The 12163-nt window shown below is 44.6% G+C and overlaps 1 pseudogene; it reads left to right on the forward strand.

The window, feature by feature from the left end:
- Nucleotides 1-4707: 4707 nt before the first annotated feature.
- LOC131094967 (cytochrome b-like) lies at nucleotides 4708-5572 on the forward strand (annotated as a pseudogene).
- Nucleotides 5573-12163: the final 6591 nt, after the last annotated feature.

The following is a 12163-nucleotide window of genomic DNA, read 5'->3' on the forward strand; positions in this document are numbered from 1 at the left end:
AGAGGCTTATTGTTCTATTTCTCATGTCTGCTCTGCAGCTTAGAAAACTTTTTCTGCTGCATTAGCACTGTTCACAAATCTGCTGTCTGAGGCCTGTCTTTTTTACCACTTTCTCAAAACCCTCTAATTTTATGGATCCCAACAACTTTCCTGGTTCAGGGCCCCAAAAGATGCTGGAATAGATTATCTGCAAGCACAGAATTGGTTAAGCTGCCTGTGAACCTGATCGGAGAAGTGTATTCATGTTATTGCAGCGTTTACCCTGTAGAGGGGATATTTGTTTTCCATTTTGAAGATGCAATGTTCTTGCACAATGCTCGTATATACAGAAATACTGGCTTTAAATCCTAATTCCATCTTCACACAAGGATGTGTAATCCATTAGAAATATTTAACACAGAGCCATATTAGCTTTGGGCTCAGTGGTATGGGTTGTTTAAAGTGTGTGATGAGTAATGGCAGCTCTAACAAATGGTATTGTTAATTTGGGTCTTCCCTTTATCAACGCTGTTGCATAGAAATCAATTCTGTACAGCAGAGACTAAATGAAAGTCCTTCATACACATGAGAATGGTGCAATTCAGACTGATTAAAGGGGAAGTTTCCTGTTATTATGAAAGGACAATCTAGATAACCTATTTGCTGTACATCCTGGAGGGGCTTTGCAGTTAAGAGTGAAAAGAAAAACGACATTTCTCTTAAGAAGTGTCTTGAAAGAGATTTTTGTAATACCAGAAGCAGCTACATTGATATTGACCTCCACAATTAGAAATTCACAACAACCACTTAGGTGACTTAATCTGGCTATGACTTTTAGCTGCAATTCTGAAATCTCATCAAATATGTTGCTAACCTTTAAACAAGGCTCCTTGGCAAGTGGCATTTGTAAGTACATGAAACTATGCAGAATTTGCACCATGAGATGATGTCAAATGAGTCATGCCGGTAGATTAACTAGGGCATGCAAGGCAGAGAGAGGGAAATGAGAGCACAAGAAGAGAGTACACAAGAAGAGAGTACAATCTACTTTTTTCTGAAACACTGTAGAAATCAAACTGAACACAAATCCTCCTAGGGGTAGTTCTTGCAAAAGACTAAGAGCTCTTTTTGTGTTCACAGGCCTGGAATATTTAGCTTTGGATCACGGCAAAATGCAGATGACAAAACTAGGCCTTTAAGTCACATCCAGTATGAAGCAGTATGAAAGAGGAAAGCAGCTGAGAGCGTCAAACCTGCTAAGTAGTCTCAGTATTCTTCTTGACATTAGCAGAAATTTGAAATGAGTCTCTGAAAATGACAAAGGAGGCAGAAGAAAAGGGAGCGATGACTCCTCTGGCATAGTGTTTCCTAACAGGGATCTTCAAAATGAAAAGATTGTATTATCCTTTCAACTGAAGGAAGGTATGAAAACAGGAAGGAAATGGCATCAAATGCTAGAAAGACTCTGGGCAGTGTACTTCTAGACAGAAAGGCCACTGATGGAAAACCAACTAAACTGGCACTATTGCAGCAGCATTGTACTAAAGCCAGAAATGTCCAGCGCTTCACTCTCTGCCATTCCATTCAGATGCACACAGCAGCTCTGCAACATTCCTACTGATCATCTCCTTGGCAAACTGGGAGTGAGGGTTCGTGGTGATGCAGAGTCCCCAGGCAGATGCAAAGGAGAGCTGCTTTATTGCAAAAACCAGGCTTTTGAAACACTCAGGCCTTTATCAGTTCTATAGCTTTAAGCCATAACAAGCACCATTCAACCAACCACCATGCACCACGCTGTGAACACGCGACGGTTCTAGAACTTGTTGATCTACCTCTAATTCAGCTGCCTCACCTTCCCACAGTCCTTTTCTACTTAGCCAAAGTAATGGGCCTCACCCCAAGGCCTTCCTTTTGTAAGCTTCTAGCTATATGCAGCAGCAAACCACTACTTTCTTCTGTGCCAAGGCTTTAGGTAGACAATTTGCATCTGCACTTCTGGTGAAACCTAATGGGGAGAGAAAAGCCTCTCAGAGATGTTCAGTCATTCCATTTTCTAGACATGCCAAATAAAAAGAGAAGAAAGTTATGGGATTGTGTACTTGCTCTTACAAAACATCTGCTGCCCTCTGACAACCAACTAGCAGAAAACCAGTAAAACTGAGACTTGAGGCAAACAACCCTTTGAAGGGAAGAATGATGTGATCAATAAAGACAACACATTTCCAGGCTATCGAGATACTTGAAATGTCAGCAAAGGCTTGAGAGCAAAGGCTGAACGAATGGGGAAAGGGTAAAAGAATCCCAAGAAAAACATGACCAAAGGTTAAAAGAATTCCAAGAAAAACATAGGCAACTGACCTGTTGAAGCCTTCAGGAAATCAGTGGCCGCTGATTTAGATAGGCCATTCAAGTTAATTGACCCGTGCACCTTCCACTCCTTTTTCGGCACCGTTCGGCACCATAGGGTGAATTGTGACCATGGAATCACAATTCCTTGGATTCTGTTCTTTAGGAGAGAAGTACAGCAGCTGAAGTACCTCTTACTGATGTGACACCCAGGAACACCGAGCTGACATCTTTCATTCCTGTCCAATCACAACTAGCAATACTATGAGGATAAGGCTGGCTTCTTTTCATGACACATTTTTTCTTTTACAGATTGCACTGATTCTGGAGAAACTTTTTCATTGGATTCTCTCTAATAGGAGAAAGTCCATTTCAATGTCCTGCCCTACTGCTTTAGGTAAAACATTTGGTTTGTTGAGCCAAAAAATGGAATTGGAAGCTACAGACCTCCCCTGAGCTAAGTGCTGTTCCCAGGTGCCTTTCGTCAGAAGTCGCGCTCCAGAGAGCACTGTGACCAGCACAATCGTCTTTGCGCGAGGAAGCCGCTTCTTCGCCTCCGGGAGCCGGAGACAGCGACAGCTTCAGCAAAGTGAAGAAGGAAGCTGCACAACACTGGGATTGTGTGCGCAGCTTGCCAATTGATAGAAAACAGTACCTCACCACTCTCCTGCCTTTTCCAATCACATGAAAATTCGATTGAAAGGTGTTTTGGACAACTTTTTTATCTTCATGCAAAACACTCTGCAGACCTCCGTGCAAATTGTAGAACACGATGGGAGATGTTTCCTGTGCTGGTACAGTTTCTCCTTACCAGGCATATTGGAAGAGCTTTTTGCTAAGATGTAGACGACAAGAGACGCAAAAGACAGAGATACGCGCTCCCGGGAGCTAAGCACCGCTCCCAGGTGCCTTTCGGCAGAAGCCGCGCTCCGGAGAGCACTGTGACCGGCACAATCGTCTTTGTGCGAAGAGGCCGCTTCTTGGCCACCACAAGCTGGAGAAAGTGGCAGCTTTGGCAAGGTGAAGAAGGAAGCTGCACAACATTGGGATTGTGTGCGCAGCTTGCCAACTGATAGAAAACAGTACCTTAGCACTCTCCTGCCTTTTCCAATCACATGAATATTCGATTGGAAGGTGATTTGGACAACTTTCTTTTTCTCTTTGCAAAACACTCTGCAGATCTCCGTGCAACTTTTAGAACACGATGGGGGATATTTTCTGTGCTGGTACAGTTTCTCCTTGCCAGATATAGTGGAAATGCTTTTTGCTAAGATGTAGAAGACAAGAGACGCAAAAGACTAAGACATATGCTGCCCGGAGCTAAGCAAAGCTCCCGGGCGCCATTCAGCAGAAGCCGCGCTCCTTTGAGCACTGTGACTGGCACAATCGTCTTTGCGCGAAGAATCGGCTTCTTCGCCACCGGCAGCCGCAGAAAGCGGCAGCTTCGGCAAGGTGAAGAAGGAAACTGAAGAACATTGGGATTGTGCGGGCAGCTTGCCAACTGATAGAAAACAGTACCTTACCACTCTCCTGCCTTTTCCAATCACCCGAACATTCGCTTGGAAGGTGTTTTGGGCAACATTCTTTTTCTTCTTACAAAACACTCTGTAGAACTCCGTGCAACTTCTAGAACATGATGGGAGATGTTTTCTGTGCTGGCACAGACTCGCCTTCCCAGACATAGTGGAAAAGTTTTTTGCTAAGATGTTGATGACAAGAGATGCAAAAGACGAAGATACATGCTCCCCTTGGTTAAGCACCGGTCCTGGATGCCTTTTGGCAGCACCTCGCTCCAGGGAGCTCTGTGACCCGCACAATCGTCTTTGCATGAAGAAGCCGCTTCTTTGCCTCCGGGAGCCGGAGATATAGCTAGCTTCGGCAAGTTGAAGAAGGAAGCTGCACAACACTGGGATTGTGTGCGCAGCTTGCCAACTGATAGAAAACAGTATCTTAGCAGTCTCCTGCCCTTTCCAATTACATGAACATTCGATTGCTAGGTATTTTGGACAACTTTCTTTTTCTTCTTACAAAACAATCTGCAGACCTCCGTGCAACTTCTAGAATATGATGGGAGATGTTTTGTGTACTGGCAAAGTTTCTCCTTGCCAGACATAGTGGAAAAGTTTTTTGCTAAGATGTAGACGACACGAGATGCAAAAGACGAAGGTACGGATCTCCCCGGAGCTAAGTGCCGCTCCTGGGCACCTCTCGGCTGTAGCCGCGCTCCTGATACAAAATACTATGTCCAGAGGGGCTAGCCAGCCTATAACTAGTAGCAACCAAAACTGCCACCACCCTCCACTCAGGCCTAATCAAAGCTTACTTAGGATCCTTTGCCTTATCCATTGTCATCATCCTCGTATCCACATACAGAAATAACCAATGGCCTTCAACCTTCGTAAAAACCACCAAATCCTCAAAATCATCAACAACACCCTAATCGACCTCCCAGTGCCATCAAACATCTCAACATGATGAAATTTCGGGTCTCTAGTAGGCGTTTGCTTAATTACTCAAATTGTCACAGGTCTTCTGCTAGGCTATGCACTACACAGCAGATACCAAACTAGCCTTCTCCTCTGTCGCCCACATATGCTGAGACGTACAGTTCGGCTGACTCATCCGCAACCTCCACACAAACGGAGCCTCCTTCTTCTTCATCGGCATCTGCCTACACATCGGCCGAGGACTCTACTACGGCTTATACCTAAACAAAGAAACCTGAAACATTGGAGTCATCCTCCTCCTAACCCTCATAGCAACCGCCTTCATAGGATGCATCCTACCATGAGGCCAACTATCATTCTGAGGAGCTACTGTAATCACAAACCTATTCTCTGCCATCCCTTACATCAGGCAAACACTAGTCAAGTGAGCCTGAGGCGGGTTCTCTGTTGACAACCCCACACTGTCCCGATTCTTTGCTCTCCACTTCCTCCTTCCCTTTGTCATCGTAGGCCTTACTCTCGTCCATCTCACCTTCCCCCATGAAACAGGCTCAAACAACCTGCTAGGCATTCCCTCAGACTGTGACAAGATCCCCTTCCATGCATACTACACCATCAAAGACATCCTAGGATTCGCACCAATGCTCTCCCTACTCATCTCACTAGCCCTTTTATCCCCTAACCCAATGCTCTCCCTACTCATCTCACTAGCCCTTTTATCCCCTAACCTCCTAGGTGACCCAGAAAACTTCACCCCAGCCAACCCGCTAGTCACCCCTCCTCACATCAAACCCGAGTGATCTTTCCTATTTGCTTATGCCATCTTCTGATCCATCCCAAACCAACTAGGAGGCATAGTAGCTCTAGCTGCCTCAATCCTCATCCTGTTCCTCACCCCACTATTACATACATCAAAACTATGATCAATACCCTTCTGCCCCCTATCACAAATCCTTTTCTGAACCCTAGTCATCAACATCCTCATCCTAACCTGAGTAGGCAGCCAGCCAGTAGAACACCCCTTCATCCTCATCGGCCAACTTGCATCATTCACATACTTCACAATCATTCTAGTTCTTGTTTTCCCCCGCCCTAGAAAACAAGCTACTTAAACTTTAAATAACTCTAATAGTTTATAAAAACATTGGTCTTGTAAGCCAAAGATTGAAGACTAAACCCCTTCTTAGAGTTACCCCACCAACCACCTCAGGAAGAAAGGACTCAAACCCTCTGCTCCGACTCCCAAACCTGGCATTTTTAACTAAATTACTTCCTGACCCTACCGCTAAACAGATCGAATCACCCCCCAAGACAACCCCCACACAAGCTCCAACACCACAAACAAAGTCAATAACAACCCTCAGCCCCCAATCAAAAGCAATCCCACCCCCTCTGAACACAACACAGCTACCCCACTGAAATCCGACCGCACCGACAACAAACCCCCACTATTCACCATCCCCTCATCCGTCAACAACCCCAACACACCCCCTATAACAAGCCCCACCATCACAACCAACCCCATCCCAAAACCATAACCAAGAACACCCCAGCTACCTCAAGCCTCCAGATAAGGATCTGCTGCCAATGACACTGAATACACAAACACTACCAACATTCTCCCTAAATAAACCATAACAAGTACCAAAGAAACAAAAGGGACCCCCAAACTCACTAGTCAGCGGCACCCCCGCAACCGCTGCTACAACCAGGCCCAATGCCCCATAGTAAGGAGACACGTTAGATGCAACCGCCAACCCCCCTAGAACAAAACACAGCCTTATAAACAAAACAGATTTTATCATAAATTCCCACTTGGCCTCTCTCCAAGATTTACAGCCTGAAAAGCCGTCTTTACAGAATTTATCTACAGGAACACTTAAATACGTCCTTCATTCCCCCCCTCCAATCCCCTTACCCACCCCCCCCCCCCCCAGCACGTTTTCTTCTTGCTTTCAGGGTATGTATAATAATGCATCGCACTCTCTGCTCCATCAGACAGCTCATGAAATGTAGGACAATCCACATTACATGTCAAGCTCTTCCACCAAAAGCCCAAACATTATCTCCCAAATGGATGGTATTCAGCCAACCTACCTACCAGGCACATTCTTGCTTCAGGTACCATACAACCCAAGTATTTCTACCCAAGGCCAAGCCGCACGCATCACCCAAAGACCCAGGATCTTACCTAATGTACACAACACCTAACCTAGAGAATGAGGAATGTCCCAGTACACCTTTGAATTCCCCTAGTCTACAGGATTTGCCCACCTCCTAGGTAATATTCTCAGCCAACAGCCTTCAAGCACTCCCAAGCCAGACATGGTTATCTTTTGATCGCGCTTCTCACGAGAATCAAGCTACTCAACGTCATATGTGCTTTAGGTTATTGCCCTCAAGCGCATACCTCTCCTATACTTGCTCTTTTGCGCTATTGGTTGTAACTTCAGGATCATAACTTGCTTCATTCCTTCCCTCCTTGCCCTTCACAGATACAAGTGGTCGGTTGAATACTCCTCCCTAACTTCATTACCTCGGCATACCGACCTCTTACACTTGTTTTCTTTTAGCGTCTCTTCAATAAGCCCCTCAAGTGCAGAGCAGGTGTTATCTTCCTCTTGACATGTCCATCACATGACCGCCGAGCATATGAATCCCCTAACACCCAGAATGTCATGATCTAACGGATAAAGTCGTCGCAAACTTGGCACTGATGCACTTTGACCCCATTCATGGAGGGCGCGCTACCTACGTCTAGACAACAGATAGTGTAATGGTTGCCAGACATATTAATTATTTTATCATTCACTAGGAATTAACATTTAAATTCCATTTTATGCATCTATTTTTTTATCTAGACTTTTTTTTTTAATCAAATAACTAAGCCACATATCCCTACATTGTCCAAACTACTTACCATCAATACACTTTCAATTAACTTTCCTCTCAATTCCCTACGGTCAAAAATAATAACCAGCCACCACCATCACTCCCCTAACCACCCCCAAACAAACATAATCTTAATCCCAAAGCTAGCCCCTCTCCAAAAACCAAACAAAACCACAAACCATGATGACAAACCATCAACCAACTATCCACCAAATTTCACGTCCTTGTAGCTTATAGAAAGTATGACACTGAAGATGTCAAGATGGCTGCCACACACACCCAAGGACAAAAGACTTAGTCCTAACCTTACTGTTAGTTTTTGCTAGGTATATACATGCAAGTATCCGTGCTCCAGTGTAGATGCCCTGAACACCTCAGTCAGGGAGATAGGAGCGGGCATCAGGCTCACCACAACCATAGCCCAAGATACCTTGCAATTGCCCCACCCGCACGGGTAATCAGCCGTAGTTAGTATTAAGCAATGAATGTAGACTTGACTTAGCCATAGCAAATCCAGGGTTGGTAAATCCTGTGCCAGCCACCGCACAGCCTCCTGTGACCGCGGTCATACAGGAGACCCAAATTAACTTTATAATGGCATAAAGAGCGGTCACATGCTATCCAAGTAGCAAAGGTTAAAAAGCAACTGAGTTGTCACAAGTCCAAGATGCCAATAAAGCCTCCCCATCAAAGAAGATCTTAGAACAATGATTAATTGAACTCCACGAAAGCCAGGGCCCAAACTGGAATTAGATACCCCACTATGCCTGGCCCTAAATCTTGATGCTTACACCTACTAAAGCATCTGCCTGATGCTTTAAGCACCAACGCTTAAAACTCTAAGGACTTGGCGGTGCCCCAAAGCCACCTAGAGGAGCCTGTTCTGTAATCGATGATCCACGATATGCCTGACCATTCCTTGCCAAAACAGCCTACATACTGCTGTCACCAGCCCACCTCCCCTGAAAGCCCAACAGTGAGCACAATAGCCCCACCACGCTAACGAGACTGGTCAAGGTATAGCCTATGGAATGGTAGCAATGGGCTACATTTTCTAACTTAGAACATAACGGCAAAGGGGTATGAAATAACCCCTGGAAGGTGGATTTAGCAGTAAAGTGGGACAATCGAGCCCTCTTTAAGCTGACTCTGGGGCACGTACATACTGCCCGTCACTGTCCTTGCAGGCCCCCCCCCCCCCCCCAAAACTAATAAGCTATTTAGCCAAAGATGAGGTGAGTCGTAACAAGGTCAGTGTACCGGAAGGTGCACTTAGGCTACCAAGACGTAGCTTCAGCAAAAGCATTCAGCTTACACCTGAAGAATGTCTGTTAACACCAGATCATCTTGATGCCAAACTCTAGCCCAATCGACCTGGAATAACAAAGCTACTGCCCCGCACCCAACTAAAGCATTCACTAGTCCCAGTATAGGTGATAGAAAAGACACCATTGGCGTGATAGAGACCACGTACCGTAAGGGAAAGATGAAATAATAATGAAAACTAAGCTATAAACAGCAAAGATCAACCCTTGTACCTTTTGCATCATGGTCTAGCAAGAAAAACGAAGCAAAATGAATTTAAGTTTGCTACCCTGAAACCCAAGCAAGCTACTTATGAGCAGCTATTATTGAGTGAACCCATCTCTGTGGCAAAAGAGTGGGATGACTTGTCAGTAGAGGTGAAAAGCCAATTGAGCTGGGTGATAGCTGGTTGCCTGTGAAACAAATCTAAGTTCACTCTTAATTCTTCTCCAAGGAAAACCTACAAACCCTAATGAAGTGAATTAAGGGCTATTTAAAGGAGGTACAGCTTCTTTAAAAAAGAATACAATCTCTACCAGCGGATAAATGCTGATTTTTTCCAACTGCATTGTGAGCCCTCAAGCAGCCATCAACAGAGAGTGTGTTAAAGCTCTACACTACAAAAATAGAAGAACCTTATGACTCCCTCCCCATTAATAGGCTAACCTATATTCAAATAGGAGAATTAATGCTAGAATGAGTAACCAGGGTCCTCCCTCTATGACGGAAGCCTACATCTGTACATTATTAACAAACAACCAATATACGACAAATCAAACAAGCACAGTATTAAGTATCTTGTTAACCCGACAGAGGAGTGTCCATTAAGAAAGATTAAAACCTGTAAAAGGAACTAGGCAAACCCATCAAGGCCCAACTGTTGACGAAAACCATAGACTTCAGCAAACCCAAAACAAGTATTGAAGGTGATGCCTGCCCGGTGACTCACGTTCAACAGCCGCGGTATCCTAACCATGCAAAGGTAGTGGAATCAATTGTCCCATAAATCAAGACTAGTATGAATGGCTAAATGAGGTCTTAACTGTCTCTTACAGGCAATCAGTGAAATTGATCTCCCTGTACAAAAGCAGGGATAAACCCATAAGACAAGAAGACCCTGTGGATCTTCAAAACCAGCAATCACCTTAAAACATATACTCACCTACGGGGCTCACTGACACATAAGCTTCTGGTCCTCCAAGAATTAGACCACACCTCTAGACTAAGAACAACCCCTCAACGTGCTAATAGCATCCAGACCAAATACAATTGCTGGATGGACCAAGCTACCCTGGAGATAACAGTGCAATGTCCTCTGAGAGTCCGTATCGACGAGGAGGTTTACGACCTCGATATTGGATCAGGACATCGTAGTGGTGCAGCCACTACTAAGGGTTCATTTGTTCAACGATTAACAGTCCTACGTGATCTGAGTTCTGGAGCAATCCAGGTCGGTTTCTATCTATAATGAACTCTTCCCACTACAAAAGGATAGGAAAAGTGAGGCCAATACCACAAGCAAGCCTTCGCCTTAAGTAATGAAAAAAACTAAAATACAAAAGGCTATCACACCACACCACGTCCAAGAAAAGGACCAGCTAGCATGGCAGAGCTCAGAAAATGCAAAAGGCTTAAGTCCTTTAACTCTGAGGTTCCAATCCTCTCCCTAGCTTAACCCGAACCACCCTCAAGGACCAACTACCCCCTCTTAATTAACCTCATCATAGCCCTCTCCTATGCCCTCCCAATCTTAATCGCAGTAGCCTTCCTTACACTAGCAGAGCGCAAAATTCTAAGCTACATTACAACAGTAGTCCTAGCCCAACTATTCAGCCTTCCCTGAAGGTCTGCCAGTCTGCATTTTCAAAGATGTCTTGATTGTCCCAGCAAACTGAGGAAATAACAGACTCTGCTGCCACAGACTCTACCATGGAGCCATCAGAAGCCCTGCAGGATCCCTTGAAAATGCTGCCCCTGCAGCTACAGACACCCCCTTTTTAGCTGAATGCCTTGACAGGAGCTTTACCAAACCAGTGCTATCCTAATGGTCTTTCTGTTTCAAAATCAGAAACTCAGTCACTAAGAAAGAGCAGGAAGACATACAAAATCCAAGTAAGGATACAACCTAACCTAAGTAGAGAGGAAACATCTACTTACGTGTGAAATGTGTCACAAAATAGGTAATGCCATAAGCATAGGTAATGCCATAATCAGCGAAAAGCAAAGGAGCAATTCCCTCAATCATTTTCACACTGTCCTGCAAGTTTGCAGGCTGTGCTCACACAGTGGCAAAAGCAAGGCTACTGTCAGTGTGCAACAGCCCACTGACAATTGCCTCAATCAGGAGGATTCTCCTGAACTGAGCAAGTGCTAGGACTGCTCTGACACTGAGGCCTTCCATGCACCAAGGCAACCTTCTGATGTCACTATGACGACACTTTCTTCCCTTTGAATGCATTCCAGCTACCTTCTTAGCAGGACTACTCTCCTTATTCTGAAGGCCAAGATAGCCACTTGCACACAGTAAGCACTGCAGTGGGGGAATACATGGTTCAGCACTGCTGTTAAAGCTAAAGGAATTCAAAAGACTATGCCCTGTTTGTTGGACTTAATGCCTCTCCTTCCTATTCTGGGAATCAAACTCAAGTGTTTCATCAATACACCCTGCAAGTGCTCTTGCTCAGTGAAGCAACATTGCTGTTTCAATAAAGCAGCTGGGACTCAGTTTCTTCATGCAGGGAAAGCCAATTCTTTATTCACATAACTCATTTTTATACTGTTTTCACAGACCTTGTGTTCAACTCCAACTGGCTGATAGTTTCCTTGTCACACAATTTATTGCTTAGAAGGTGTATTGGTGTGTACATGCTAAAACTCTCTCTATTTAAGACTCCCTCTTACTCAGGTGATTACATTTTGCTTTCGTGGACGCTCATGGGACAGGTTTCTTGTTTATTACAGATGCACACAGTATTCTTAGCACAATAGCTTGTTGTGCTAACTGCACTCATGACTATTCCCATGGGAAGTTAGCTGGCTGCACGTAGAAGACGCAACAGGCCAGCTGGGAATTTACCACAATGTGGTAAATAGGTATGATTCATGCTGATAACAATTGAAACAAGAGTCAATATTGATACAATAATAAATATTTGGAAATATTAAAACAATTAAAAGTTGTAATGCCAAAGAAA

Source organism: Melospiza georgiana, chromosome 32, assembly GCF_028018845.1.
Source record: "Melospiza georgiana isolate bMelGeo1 chromosome 32, bMelGeo1.pri, whole genome shotgun sequence".
In the NCBI taxonomy this organism is placed as follows: domain Eukaryota; kingdom Metazoa; phylum Chordata; class Aves; order Passeriformes; family Passerellidae; genus Melospiza; species Melospiza georgiana.